Source organism: Leucoraja erinacea, chromosome 8 (assembly GCF_028641065.1).
Source record: "Leucoraja erinacea ecotype New England chromosome 8, Leri_hhj_1, whole genome shotgun sequence".
Taxonomy (NCBI): Eukaryota; Metazoa; Chordata; class Chondrichthyes; order Rajiformes; family Rajidae; genus Leucoraja; species Leucoraja erinaceus.
Genome location: NC_073384.1, coordinates 56,872,596 through 56,886,747, shown reverse-complemented (window position 1 = coordinate 56,886,747; position 14,152 = coordinate 56,872,596). Strand labels below are relative to the sequence as shown.

Here is a 14,152-nt window from a genome sequence, read left to right as displayed (position 1 = left end):
GTATTAACTCTGTTTTTGAATAAAATCTATGATTTGGTTTTCCACAACTCTTTGGAGTAAATAATTACAGAGATTTACCACCACATTAGTGAAGTAATCTTACCTCATTTTTGGTTCAAATGGACTGCTTCTTATTCTCAACAGTGAATGATTTATAATTGACATTGATGTTGCCAGGCCTCGAGTGCCTGAGCTATAGGAGGAGGTTGAACAGGCTAGGAGCTCAGGAGGATGAGGAATGATCTTATAGAGGTGTACAAGATCATGAGAGGAATAGATCGGGTCTTTTGCACAGAGTCTTTTGCCCAGAGTAGGGGAATTGCAAACCAGAGGACATAGAGTTAAGGTGGGGAGGGGGGGAGATTTAATAGGCACCTAAGGAGTGACATGTACATAAAGGGTGGTGGGTATATGGAATGAGCTGCCAGAGCAGGTTGTTGAGGCAGCTACTACCATAACATTTAAGAGACATTTGGACAGGTACATGGATAGGATAGGTTTAGTGGGATTATGAGCCAAGCGCGGGCAGGTGCACCAAAGATGGGCATGTTGGTCGGCATGGGCAAGTTGGGCCAAAGGGCCTCTTTCCACGCCCTGTGACTCTATTACTCTATTTTATACTAAATTAAAGGAATTGCGAGGACATGACTGTTTCACATTAACTCCAGGGATGGTAGAGTGATGGAAAAGGCCATGTAATGCATCTCCTTGACTTGCACTGCAGGCTGACATGATAGAGAAGGGGAATGGTGGGGCTAATTAAACAGCAGACATTGGACCAATGCAAGGAATACTGTAAAGGAAGAGGCAGGAAGGGTGTGCCTAGCAGTGGAGGTGATGCAAGTGATCCATTTTACGGGGAGGTTAGTGAGGGAGGAGAACTGTACCAAAGGAAGGGATGAGAACAGGAAATGGAACAAACACCAACAGCCACAGTGGAGGCAAATATGCAACTGAGGATGGGTGGGGGGGGGGGAGGGGGGGGAGTAAATGCATCAGAAGCACTAGAGCAAAGGTACTGGCAGAGAGAAACTGGGAGAATTGAATAGATGCCTTACACAATACAGAACAAGTGGGAGTTCAGCTAAGGTAGCTGTGGGAGGCTGTGGTTAAGCCCAGTATTTCCAGTTTTTACACAAACATTGTGACTACAAGAACGGGGCTGTTGCTGGGTACTGATTTTCACTTCCTGACCTTTCAGTGACTTTCCATCAACAAAGAGACTGATGGAATACTTATTATTCACCTGGATGGTGCAGACTTGTCCAAAACCCAACGTCTGAGTACTGTGATACACTTGGTTGCTCTACATCCCATTTAGACTTGAGATTTATCCTTTGAGCCCCCTCACATTATGACTGTAGTTAAAATCTATGGGTAACTTTAAGGTCATTTCTGAGCAGTGGGCAAACGCTATGGACCTGCACGGGAAGGTAGATGCTCCCGCCCCCACGAGTCTCGGGCAGATGGGGCTCGTCAGCCTGGGAAGGCAGTCCATCTAGGAGAGGGGAAACGCTGATTTAAACCCTCCACTGCCTTGTGGCCATATCCAGTCATGGAAAAGGCTCCAGGAATAAACCTCAAGAAAACTGCCCCTAAGGCAGTTCGTCGTTGTCTACAACCTCGCTCTGGCAGCTCCTGCCACAGCGCTGGTTCTAAACTGTAGTGGCCCTGCTGTTCCTTTGGATTTACTAGCGACGTGGAGAGGGGGGACATGCTGCATGGGCAACAGCCTGTCCTCAATATGACATTGCCCAGGCTTGCATCCAACCAGGATAGTCAAGTCAAGTCAAGTCACTTTTATTTCTATAGCACATTTAAAAAACAACTCTCGTTGACCAAAGTGCTTTACATTGGTGGAGGTACTAACATTATACAACATTGGTTCATAGATTAAGTACATACATAAATACATACATATAGCCCTCCCTCAGAGGACGTCATGAAAGGCTTGAGAGTAAAGATGAGTTTTAAGCCTCGACTTAAAGGAGTCAATGGAGGGGCAGTTCTGATGGGAAGAGGGATGCTGTTCCACAGTCTAGGAGCTGCAACCGCAAAGGCGCGGTAGCATATGCCTAGATCACGGGATGTTCAGTAAAACAACCACAAGTCGGACAATCTGAGGGACCTGGAGGTGGTGTGGTGGGTGAGCAGATTTTTGATGTAGGTGGGGGCAAGCCCGTTAAGGGCTTTGTCGACATAAAGAAGGATCTTGAAATTTATTCGGAACCGCACAGGGAGCCAGTGGAGAGAGGCCAGAATCGGGGGTGATGTGGGCCCTGTTTCGGGTGCCCGTCAAATGTCTCGCTGCGGCGTTTTGGACCAGTTGCAAGCGAGACAGGGATGATTGGCTGATGTCAGTGTAATGGGAGTTGCAGTAATCGAGGCGGGAGGAGATAAATGTGTGGATGATCTTTTCGAGGTCATCAAACTGGAGGAATTTTTTTATTTTAACTTTGGTCCGAAGCTGGAAGCTAGCTTTTACCACGACATAGACTTGTTTGTCAAATTTCAACACGGAGTCAAATATCACGGCGAGGTTTTTGACGTGAGGTTTGAGTAATGGGGCTTCCAAGACTGCCTGCTATCATTTTGATTAAGTCCAAGGGGGCAAAAAGGATGACCTCAGACTTACTCTCGTTTAGTTGGAGGACGTTCTGGGCCATCCTACATTTTATATCCTCGAGGCAGTGGGTAAGGTTAAGTAGATTTGATCGTTTTTTGGGCTTCAGGGGGAAATAGAGTTGTGTATCGTCTGCATAGCAGTGGAACGAAATGCCGTGCCTTTGAATGACTTGGCCTAAGGGGAGCATATACAGGGAGAAGAGAATGGGGCCAAGGATGGAACCTTGTGGAACCCCACAGCAGAGGCTAGCTGGGGAGGAGAAAGAGTTGCCTATGTTAGTAGAGAAACTCCTACGTTTGAGGTTGGAGATGAACCAGCTCAGGGCAGTGCCATCAATACCAAGCCCGTCAATAGCAAATACATTCAGCAGCTGAATCCATAGAACGGCAGTAACTATGTTACTAGTTTCAGTGCAGTAATGCTAAAAGCACATTGGAAATTGCATTGCACCCTTCTCTGCTAAATCCAACTGAATAGGACGGTTCTAGTTTTGATGCAAAGTCTGTGCTGAGTTGAACGGTTTCAGCCAGGATATTTCAATCAGCGTCAGTTACCCAAATTAAGAGAATGAAAGAGTAAGTAGATATTGTGGGTTAGATAAATGGTCATCATTGGAGTAAAACACCATTCTCAGCGGGGTGGTGAGGCTGGAAAAGGAGGAGTAAGCTTGAGTTGAGTTGGAAGAAGAAGGGATTTAAACTCAAAGCATTGATGAATAAATTGTCAGTGTAGGTCACAAAAGAGCACTGCACTAACGGGTTTAAAGCATAAGTTAGGATTTGTAGAAGAGTTTTGGTAGACTTTAACTTTAGGAAGCATGGAAGATGAAGCATGCTAAAAACTGGAATAATCGAGTTTAGACATAGCAAGATTCAAGATTCAAGATTCAAGATTCAAGATTCAAGATTCAAGATTCAAGAGAGTTTATCGTCATGTGTCCCAGATAGGACAATGAAATTCTTGCTTTGCTTCAGCACAACAGAATATTGTAGGCATAAATAAATACAGAACACATAAAAGCATGAATAAGGATATACAAAAAGAGAAGGGATTGATAACATTAAAGAAATTAATAGTCGATCTATAAGATTAAAAATTTGATGATACGTTGATTTTGTATTCATATGAATTGTTTCAACCTACTCTTGGCTATCAAAAGGTTACATGATTGTTTGAGCCACAGATTACCCTGTGATTGTCCCACCAACATTTATTCTTCAGGTCATTGTCTTTCTGTTAGACCTCAGCCTCCAAGTGCCTGCAGAACTGTTTCAGGGAGCAGCAGAGCTTCCAATCCAAGTAGACCTTGCATTTGTAGTTAATTAACTCTGAGATCTTTAGCTTATTTCAAGAAGCAAAGGGCAGCACAGTGACGTTGCTGCCATACAGTGCCAGAGACCTAGGTTCGATCCTGACTACGGATGCTGTCTGTACAGAGTTTGTACATTCTCCCTGTGAGTATGTGGGTTTTCTCCAGGTCCTCCGGTTTCCTCCCACACTCCAAAAGATGTGCAGGTTGTAGGTTAATTGGCTTCTATATATATGTGTAGGATAGAACAAGTGTACAGGTGATTGTTGGTTGGCGCAGACACAGTGGGCCGGTGGAGCATGCTTCCACGCTGTATCTCTAAAACTAACCAGAAAAGTCACAGCACCAGAGACCTTGCAGCGCCAGAGACCTTGGTTTAATCCTGACTATGGGTGCTGTCTGTATAAAATTTGCACGTTCTCCCTGTGACCATGTGGGTTTTCCCCAGGTGCTCCGGTTTCACATTCCGAAGATGTGCAGGTTTGTAGGTCAATTGGCTTCTGTAAATTGTTCCTAGTATGTAGTATAGAATTAGTGTATGGACTGGAGTGAGTTGAGTTTAGTTGAGATTAGCTAATGTTCACGTGTATGGAGGTACAGTGAAGAAAGCTTCTGTTGCATGCCAACCAGTCAGAGGAAAGACAACACATGATTACAATTGGGTGGTTGCTGGTTGGCACGGACCCGGTGAGTCGAAGGGCCAGTGCCCTCGCTGCATCTCTAAACTAAACTAAACTAAATAGAATCAACCACCATACAAAGAGTTTGACATCACAAATACTTTGACCTCCAACTCTTGAGATGGTCTGTGGAATATCTTACTCAAATTTGGAGGTGTGAAAAAAAATTGCCTTAATTCTATGTCTCCTAAAACAGTCATGTTTCCACATTCCATTGAGACAAGCTGGATAGGGGAAATGTTTCCAGGATGTTCTCCAAGCCTCCTTGAAAAAGTGTAACATCTTCACAGTCAAATGGGATCACTGGCCCACGACCTCTCAAGTTGGTGAAAGGGCGTACAGGATGGCATTAAAAAACTGGAGTCACATCACTGTCTGTATCTCTAGTTTCCCTTCTCGCTAACCTGTCTGAAGAAGGGTCTCGAGCCGAAACGTCACCCATTCATCTCCAGAGATGCTACTGCCTATCCAGCTGAGTTACTCCAGCATTTTGTGTCTATCTTTGGTCTATTCATTTGTTCTCAGATGTCAACAGAGGTGGAGAGCCGCATATTTCAATCACCCCCAGCATTTAAAGCAATTCCTTCGCTCATACCAGCCTCACCAGTCTCCCCAGATCCCACAGCACTAGATTAGAAACAAGACATCATACATCTCAAGGGTAGACAAAAATGCTGGAGAAACTCAGCGGGTGGGGCAGCATCTATGGAGCGAAGGGATAGGTGATGTTTCGGGTCGAGTCCCTTCCTGAGACTTAAACATACATCTCAAGGGAAGAAATCCCTTAGGGACTATCTAAGAGAAGAAAGAAAATAGTCTAAATACCGTTGTGTTACTTCTGATGCAGGATATTTTCTAGAGTAAATAGATTTATAAAAACAAATTCATTAAAAAAAACAGTTCAATTTTATTCCAATTATAACTTTTTTCAATCACTACCAGAAGAGGAAGATTTAGACTCAAAGTTCAAGGTATCAAGCACAACATCCGAATATTTCACAGAATGGTTTATGAACCTGGGCGAATAAAGCAAGTCGTGGTATTAAGTTAGGAGTCCAAATTCAAGAAATAACTAATTGGTCGAGCAATATGTAACCACAGAGAAAAAAAATGTCTGGACACCTAAAAACAGATGTACCTATTTCTCCGATTCACATTTTGGCATAAAAAGTGGCCCCGGCTTTGGACCTGCGGAACGTCGGAGTCCAAATTGTTTTGCTGGCTCGCTCCAACAAAAAGCAGCACGTGTTTAATAACTCCCTCCGGACTTTCAAATAAAGTCGCGAAGTCTTTCAGACTGCAGGACTGGGAAACAACAAGCGTAATCTGTAACCTCAGAATCTGCTGCCAGTAATCTGGAATCCACATGAACGGGTGGCACTACACAATATTGTTATAAAAATATGAATTATTGTACGAGTGATCCATCTGGTATGTCCTGTGTGCAGTCTGTGATAAGAGGTGTCCAATGTTAATAAACATGTTTCCTCTACACCTCGTCAGCGCCTTCCTTTTCTGAGCAATTGTTCCTTTAATGTTATGCCGTGTTTTTCCATTTATTCAGAATTGCGCCTCTAGGGTAGATCCGAGATTATTCGTCGCGTTTCAAAAATAAGTGCCAAGAATGGAGACACCTGTTTTTGGAAAGAGGATAGCGCTAAAAATGATTATAAAATAATACTTATAGGCCGCAGTGACCTCAAAGAGAATTGATATTTACTCCCATGTTGGCAACGCCTTCCAATCAACATTGGATTTTATTTGGCAATTTAATTCTACCTCAATAGGAAAATCCAACTCGAGAGGTTGTGCACAAAAAAGACACAGTCGGAATAATAAAACACTAAAAATGATACTTTATTCCAAGAAGTGAAGCAGAGTTTATGGAATGAAAATGGGGAAGGAACGAAATCAACCTGTTAGAGCAGAAAATGAATAACCTCTTCAATAATCTACGAATTGAAACGTCAATCGATGTAGTTATTTTTTTGCCTTTCGCTTACATTTTCCAAATAACGTTTTCTTGTTCAAACCGCCAACACGTTAACTGGATTCCATTATTCAATGTATTTACCCCGTGACACATTTATTGGGCGCAAAACTGAGATGTGTAATTGAAATCCCCCGAAGTAACATTTCCTACGATCTATTAACTAGTCATGTATCAAATACTTTTGATTTGAAATAAGAGACAAAGCGATCATTTGTTTTATCATAGGTACACAAAAATGCTGGAGAAACTCAGCGGGTGCAGCAGCATCTATGGAGCGAAGGAAATAGGCAACGTTTCGGGCCGAAACCCTTCTTCAGACTGATCATTTGTTTTATTATGATCCACTCTCTAATTATGTTCGATAGCCCACCACTCCTATACGTATACTATTTATGATGAGCTCGACCATATTTAAACCACCTACAGAGCATGGTTGCTTTATAACAGGAACTTTAATAATATTCATAAAGCAGTCTTTGTGGCTATTTCACTAAGTTTCCATTGTTCCAGTTGTGTTCAAAACATCTCTTGTTTAATTATTTCTTCAAACAGTCAAGTTAACTGCAGTCATTGTTAACTGAAAATACTATATACGTGTTTTGTATTTTTTTATAAAGAATCTTCACATTTCAGGACACATTCAATCACTTCATAATTGCATCAATTGAAACTTATTTTTATTATAATCAACATATATGTTTTATAAACTATAAATGGGCCAAACAGCCACAAATTATACAGAATCCCACCCAGAGAAAGCACATAGCTTTATTACTTAAAACCAAATCTGTTCAGCTATGAGTAATGCATGCTCTGTAACTGCTTGGCGTGTTAATGAAATAAACCCTCAGTGCTTCAACCCTGATCTAGTTTAAAAAAATATATAAGATAGGAATATTTAAGTTAGTATTAAAACCAAATCATTAAGATGTGATTTTAGGAAGCATTTCTGCAGCAAAAATAGGTCATGGAAATCTGAAATTCTATTAACAGAAACAAAATTGTTGAGTCTAGATGAATTGAGAAATTAGAATTGGGAAAACAATAGATTTTGATAAGTGAGAATATAAAGATTACATAAAAGAATATGAGTAACTGGAGTTAAAATACAGGTCTGAAATGTTATAAATAAGTGATGGAAGTAGCTGATCTAGCTACTCCAGATACGTTTTGGATTTTTGAGCTTACTGAATTGGGTTTGACCATAAACAGAGACGCTCGGAGTTTATTTACACTCATTGCTTTAATATTGGATGGGATATAAAACATTGCTTTGCAAATTGCCCAGGGGGTTGTGGACACAAGGAACTGCAAATGCTGGTTAACCAAAAAAAGACACAAAGTGCTGGAGTAACTCGGTAGGTCAGACAGCATCTCTGGAGAATACTACCTGACCTGCTGAGTTACTCCAGCACTTTGTGATTTGTCCTATGGGTTTACTGGATGTTCTCTAATCATTTAGATTAATTGATCTAATAGAAATGATAGCAATTTAAGGATTGCCTGTTATCTTCAAGTATTTATATTTTGATTGCTGGCTGAAGTCCTAACTCTGATTTCCTAACTGCTGTTTCCTGGGCAGCAGAAATGAAAAACATGTAAGACTGTGTTAGAAAAGTGTTTCCCAACTTGAACTTCTTGTCAAACACCAGTCCAAGCTTTAGAAACTTCTGCAGTACAAAGGAAATTGACCATGTAATAGAAAATACAATTGAAATGTAGAATAGTACAAACCAGAAGAGGCCATTCATCCCAGCATGTCTACATCAGCTCTTTCAAAGAGCATCCAGTTGTTTCCAGTTACCTTTTGCCATCCAATATTCCTTTCTGGTTCAAGTGTTCATCTAGTTCACTTTTGTAAACTCTTATTGAATCTGTTTCCACAGCCCTTTGGGCAATGCATTCTAAATCCTAGCCACTTCTTTTAAATGGTCTGGCAATAATTTTATGGTGCAGCCACTGATCAGTAAAAAATCTATCTCCATATCAACCGTTACAGATTATTTCAAATATTATAAACATATTACCTTGTTATAAAGAAAGGCTTTCACAACATTACGATCCTCAGATCATTTTGTAATAAATGAACGGCCTTCTTTCTGAAATATTAATGCTGTTCTCCTTAATCATGTTTGAAATGGTGAATTTTATGTCAAAAAGGGACCTAAAAGGTTCAGGTCTTATGTGTCAGTGTAAAAACAGCACCTCCAGTTTCACGGTTCTACAGTAACTGTCGAGCTCAAGCGGATGAAACTAACACTAAGCCAAGTCTTGCTCTGGCGAATCAGTGCAGCCTCCTCCCCAAAGTCCAATATATCCACCCTAAGCGCCAAACCTGGCACCAATATCACTCGGAGTGCAAAGTAACAAATAAAACACACATAATTTTTAAATCAATTGTAAATGGAACATAACTTTGTCACAATTATAAATTTCAAGTTGATGAAGCACAAAACATGGAACTGCTACGTTCAGCACTTCAACATGGACTTGTACAAGATCAAACATCGCTAAAATCCAAGTTACAGTGCAAAGGACGTGCATTAGTTAGGCAGAAGAATCATTTGTGAAACGGTCTTTAACACAAAGCACGACAACTGACGTTGATGAATAAAATGGTGTTGCACAATCATGTGATAAGGACTGCTTGTCTTGATGCCTCGTCAACTTGGATTCAACTCAACATTTGCAGAACAACCCCTCGCTGCAGTGGATCACGTGACGATGGGAACAGCAAGCCACTGAACCGGATGGGTAGGAGTCAGTGAGTCAATGATTCCACATCATCCTTGCTGTAGGGATGCTGGTAAGAATCCCTTTGCACGGAATATGTGGGGACCAATAATTTAATCTCATATTAATAAAGTAACTGCCGAGAGTCAGTAGAACTGCCCTTTGTTTAAAAAACACTGACCTAATATTGTTGATACATTCAAAAGTGCACCGCCCTTCTACGTCGACTTAGAAAATGCATTAGAATTTACTTCACCGTATTTATTAGTTGAAACAAACAAAAAAATATATTAGTTTTACTGACATCGTTAGATACCAGACATACTGACATCCCCATTATCCTTTCTATCCATTGCCAAATGGTGATGGTTGAGTGTCGAAGGGGAATTCTAGTTCTCGTTCGTCTTCGGGTGTAATTCTTGTTCAACATCTTCCTTGTAACAAAAGAATAAAGCCATTTCCCAATTTCAGCAAAGTCCTCCCTGTTTCACCAACGACACTGCCGCGACACTACCAGCTATCTTAGTCGCCTTAAGCTGTGAGAAATGCGCCAACTCTTGACAAGAAACCGCGCTAGGTAATAATGATGCGAGTGGGATATGTACTGAGAAACAGTCAAAAAATAGAATATTATTTGAATTGAGTTAAGGGATATTTTAATGGAATACGCCATATCTCAAACCCGCATCGATTATGATTAGAAGCCTTCATTGAATGAGAGCCTGGCAATTACAATAAGTATCATTCCGGTTTGACGAAGTTGCTGTACTAATGGAAGAAACACGCGGGAGCACTCATGTAACTTGGTATGAATCGGATGTGTAATGAAGGGCGAGTTTACTGTTAGTCAGAGGTTACCATCCAACACGGGGCCTGCAAAACAAGAGCACGCCAGGCATAATTGTAAAATACCCACACCCCCAAGTCCCCTTCGCCCCTTGCAATGTGTGTTTTCTGTCGGGGTGAAACGCGTTGATAATATTCTATGAGGTAACCTTGAGTTTGGCCAGCCCAACTCGTGGAAATGCACAGCGTGGGGAGTCTGGGGACCGCTGGACATCCGAACTCAACTCGCCATTCAGAAATGATGAGGTGAGCTGCACTATGAAACTTCGAAAACGCAAAGCTGCTTACGTTTCAATCAACTACCGAGAGGAAATACGCTAAAAGCAAATGTTGCGAAACGCAGGGGGCGGCTTTTAAATGCCACCCCAAGGGTATTAATTAAAATCCCGGGTGGAAATAAAAATGCATTGTTCATTAAAATCATAAAGGAATACAGATGGGTTTGCAGAAACACAGAAACTGAGAGTAGGTGACTGTGAAAATATCTGGACATATACTTTATCGCTGATGGCTAACTGCGAAACTATTTCACCAGTGTGTAACTCTTATCACAGCTAAAGTTTTCAGTTAACCATCAATGATAGAACATATTCCATATGTCCAAACATTTTGGACTAATTTGTTAAGTATACGTTGACAACGCATCCTTTAAGATGGCCCAAGTTGACTAAGGAAGGTTGAGGTTAGTAATCTTAAAACGCGCTCGTCTTCGATTTAAATATACGCTTACAAACCCGCTACTGTAAAGATTATTACGATTAGAGCTGGTCTTATTCAACAAATCCATAGACAAACGATGGGTTCCTGGGTTTTTCAGCGTTAGTAAGCAACTGGTGTACCTACTTTACCTTAAAGCCGTTCCCCTCGAAATCTTCCGCTTCAAATTGAACCACGGAGAGGGTGGAGCTCCTGCTCCAGATTCCAATGTATCGTTTGCCATATCATCTCAGTTTATCCCGTCGCTTATGCTGTATTTTACAGTTAAAAGGTGTAACCGCAACCTAGATTTTAAAACTGCAATTGAAATCAAATCCTGTTCCTTCTTAATTTTGAGTTATACGTGTATTTTTTTGCATAGCTAATCCTGAAAGGTATTAATCGCTAATATTTTTGCCTGACAGACAAAATTGCAATGGCGTGATCTCTGCGGTGACATAACACAGTTAGATAAATAACTTTCAATCTAATATGACGAGGCACACCAATATTATATGTGATGAATGCTTTTTACAAATCAACACTTAAAGCAATACCAGCTGCCGTAATCTTAACGTATAACATCAAAACGATTATTTTACAGCAAGAAGTTGTTATTTATTTAGATGACCTTTATTTCATGTTTTCTCTCATTGATTATTTCAATTGTGAAAATAGTTATTCGATCACATTAGCTGGTGTTTTTGGATGGCATGCCACAAAAGATGGGACTATCTCGATTTGAAGAAGCATCACTTCTGTGGCAACCAAATGTTAGGACGAGATCTACAAATGACACCTGTTTGCTTCTGTTTATTTCACATTAAATTATGAAGTTAGGTTTGTCAGGACAACCTAAGAAACAAGAAATCTACAGTCACCAGATGCGTCTGATAAAGTTACTTCCCATCACTTCGTTATGAATTTTTAATTTGCAGGTGTTCAAATAAGGATTCTAAATTTTAGCAATTCGGAATTCTAGTCATTTTCAGTCATAATTTTATTTTTCCGAATAGGAGCATTTGGGTGATCGGTGAAAGAATAAAGCTTTCTGTGCTGCTCAGAAAAGTGAATCATTAGCTATGGCCAGATATAGCTGCGTCGTTACAGTTGAGCTATGATATGTATTCGCAACACGAGGACAATACGATTGGCGCGCATCGAAAACTGTTCGAATGCATAAGCTCCGTTCCTTTTAACAGCGGCGTATGTCAGAAAAGACTAACTATTGTTTGTCCTAAAGTTTGAGATTTGACTAATCCGATTGAGAAGTGACATCAGATTTCATCCCACGCATCTAGGAATTCTGTGATCTCTCTCACGAGAGAGTTAGATTTAGCTCTTAGGGCTAAAGGAATTAAGGGAAATGGGGGGAAAGCAGGAACGGGGTACTGATTTTAGATGATCAGCCATGATCCTATGGAATGGCGGTGCTGGCTCGAATGGTCGAATGGCCTACTCCTGCACCTATTTTTCTATGTTTTTATGTGATTGAATATCACGCTAAGGCGTCAAGAAGTGATGTTGGCTGTTTTCTCAACCTAGAGTGTCATTAAACAAAATAAGCATGAGGCACCTCGGCAATTTTAGGACAATATCTTAGTGGCGAAACACATAACTCCGAGTATTTCACTGGAAGTTCAAAGAAGGTAATATAACATTTTCCAGGCTTAACTTAATTAAATATTGAATCATTTTCAATTCCTCTCTCCATCACTGAACCGCATTGAATTCGTGCGCCGGATAGGTATGGTGCGGTCGAAACTGTAAAGTCCCTAATTGTTTTCAGAAGATACATCGCAGTTTACAGTCGCAACGGTTAATGTTGTCAAATTACACTTGGAATAACAACCCGTGACTTAAACACAGCATTTACAAACATATAACAGAGATAAAAAGTAACATGGATCACTAAGCTTAACTTTGACAGTTACTCAGCATCATAAAAGAATCAAGAATACACGATTAGGAAATGGCCATGGCGTTTTGATAAATAACATAATAATAACATTTATGTATGCTCAGTGTTTTAAAAACAAATAACATATCAGGACTAACATTGGTTGAACTGGGATTTATCACCACAACTATTTGCAAGTACTGATTTCATTAAGTATTCCGCAAAAAAGTTCCTCATTCTGTAATTTCCACTGCATTCCTCCACTTTCGATGCAACCATCCTACTAAACCCACTAGTAGTTTTAACCACCTAATTTAGATTTCATGGATTGGAAAAAGTGACACATCCTATCCATACACCGTTAACCCCTTGCAGCACTTTGTTTATCTTCACTTTCAGCTTTCCCTACCAGAGATTAGGGTTCCCCCAGAGTCCGGATGCGATCCGAATATTGATTGCGCATCGGGGTTTTTTTCCCCCATCGCTACACTGGCTTGTCCGACACCAGTCCTCCCTAATGTCTATTGTCGACAATAACACATGGATGTTTGTTTTGTTATTCGGCTTTAATATTAGTGAGCAGATCTTTCTTTCAAAACATTAACTACACATTGTTTGAGGGTCAAAACAAAAGAAAAAAACCCAGCTCCTGTGCTCTTTGCTTCTGAAATCAGATTGCACGAGTCCAATCCGGGAAAAAAATAAGAATAGAAATTAATATATAGAGAGAGAGAGATAAATGAGTTAATTGCAATGTGCGGCTCGGCGGCTGTAGCCAAAGTTGCCATTTGCTGGCCACAGGCATTGGTGCGGGGAGGACCTCAACCCCGGAGCACGTGACGCGCCTGCCTCGCTCCGCCTTCCCATTGGCTGAAGGCGGCGGTTTGAAGGCGACCGCCAAGCCTTGCCTCATTGGACGGCGGCGATCGCGCTCGCCATTGGCCCGCGGCCTGGGGGCGACGTCACAAAGACTATGACGCGCGTTCTTCCTGTTTCCTTCCCCGCGTCTTGAAGTGCATCTTCAGCGGCTCGCGCTGAATGAACAATCAGGGGCAGAGAGAGAGGAAGGCGGCGCGAAGCCCTGCCTCCTGGAGGTATACAACCCTCACCATCTCTCTGTCTCTCTCTCCCTCCTTCCTGCAAGCAGCAAGCTCTTCTCCTCGCAGCCCACTCACACTACAAGCACAGTAAGTAACCTTGCTCCTTGCTTACCTTTTTTTTTCCCTCCCTACTCCGTCCTTCAGAAACTTTAAAGGCGGCTTGCAGCTGGCTCCCATACCTGCCTGCAGAGGGGTTTCTTTTTTTTTTAACTTACATTTCCATGTGTGTTTTGGAAAGAGAGAAAGAGTAGAGAAGTATTTCTAACCCT

At 41.3% G+C, this 14,152-nt stretch overlaps 1 protein-coding gene across 1 annotated transcript in view; it reads left to right on the top strand.

Moving 5' to 3' along the window:
• Positions 1-13,755: 13,755 nt before the first annotated feature.
• prox1a (prospero homeobox 1a) overlaps positions 13,756-14,152 on the top strand; it is a 98,803-nt gene continuing 98,406 nt past the window's right edge. Inside the window, exon 1 of the mRNA XM_055639754.1 lies at positions 13,756-13,970. The gene's annotated coding sequence lies outside the window, so the exon portion shown is untranslated. The remainder of the gene's footprint in view (positions 13,971-14,152) is intronic.